At 38.0% G+C, this 1,312-nt stretch overlaps 1 non-coding gene across 1 annotated transcript; it reads left to right on the top strand.

Moving 5' to 3' along the window:
- The first annotated feature begins 863 nt into the window (after positions 1-863).
- Trnam-cau (transfer RNA methionine (anticodon CAU)) lies at positions 864-935 on the top strand. The gene has a single exon. It is a non-coding gene; the product is annotated as a tRNA-Met (tRNA).
- The last annotated feature ends 377 nt before the right edge of the window (positions 936-1,312 follow it).

The raw sequence follows: 1,312 nt of genomic DNA, 5'->3' as shown, positions 1-1,312 counted from the left end.
GGGGAATTTTACAGACAGCGCGCACGGGAATTGTACAGGCAGCGCGCATTAACGGATAATTCCCCTCGCAGTAAATTTCAACATTTTTTTGGTTTAACCACCGCAATGTATTAAGATTAGGTATAGCCGCCGCAATGTATTAATATTAGGTATAGCCGCCGCATTGTATTAAGATTAGGTATAGCCGCCGCAATGTATTAAGATTAGGTATAGCCGCCGCAATGTATTAAGATTAGGTATAGCCGCCGCAATGTATTAAGATTAGGTATAGCCGCCGCAATGTATTAAGATTAGGTATAGCCGCCGCAATGTATTAAGATTAGGTATAGCCGCCGCAATGTATTAAGATTAGGTGTAGCCGCCGCAATGTATTAAGATTAGGTATAGCCGCCGCAATGTATTAAGATTAGGTATAGCCGCCGCAATGTATTAAGATTAGGTATAGCCGTCGCAATGTATTAAGATTAGGAATAGCCGCCGCAATGTGTTAAGATTAGGTATAGCCGCCGCAAGGTATTAAGATTAGGTATAGCCGCCCCAATGTATTAAGATTAGGTATAGCCGCCGCAATGTATTAAGATTAGTTATAGCCGCCGCAATGTATTAAGATTAGGTATAGCCGCCGCAATGTATTAAGATTAGGTATAGCCGCCGCAATGTATTAAGATTAGGTATAGCCGCCGCAATGTATTAAGATTAGGTAGAACCGCCGCAATGTGTTAAGATTAGGTATAGCCGCCGCAATGTATTAAGATTAGATATAGCCGCCGCAATGTATTAAGATTAGGTATAGCCGCCGCAATGTATTAAGATTAGGTATAGCCGCCGCAATGTTTTAAGATTAGGTATAGCTGACCCTAAATAGCAAGATGGCGCAGTGGTAGCGTGCTGGGCTCATAACTCAGAGGTCGGTAGATCGAAACTACCTCTTGCTAATCAGGCACTGTCACAGTACCAGTGGAATTTTACGCGCTCATAACTTGTTGAACGCGCTCATAAAAATGTTAAATTAAAGAAAAAATTGAATTAAAAAGTACAAAGTAACAGACACAGTACAAATTAAGTACATGAAAGTACAAAATTAATCAAACATTTACATGATGACAGTTCAAAAGAAGAGAGTATTAAAGTACATTTAGCCGAGTAGTTAATAAAGTCGACAACAAAAATTTGAGTAACTAACGAAGAATTAAGGAATTTAGAAAAAAATTACTGTCGACTTTATTACACTTCGACTTATTTTACATTAAATTTAATTAATTCACATATAATTACTTATAAAGTTTAAAACATGAACATCATGAACATTGTT

This window comes from Convolutriloba macropyga, chromosome 1 (assembly GCF_964194025.1).
Source record: "Convolutriloba macropyga chromosome 1, txConMacr16.3, whole genome shotgun sequence".
Classification (NCBI taxonomy): domain Eukaryota; kingdom Metazoa; phylum Xenacoelomorpha; order Acoela; family Convolutidae; genus Convolutriloba; species Convolutriloba macropyga.
This window is presented reverse-complemented; position numbering and strand designations above follow the sequence as displayed.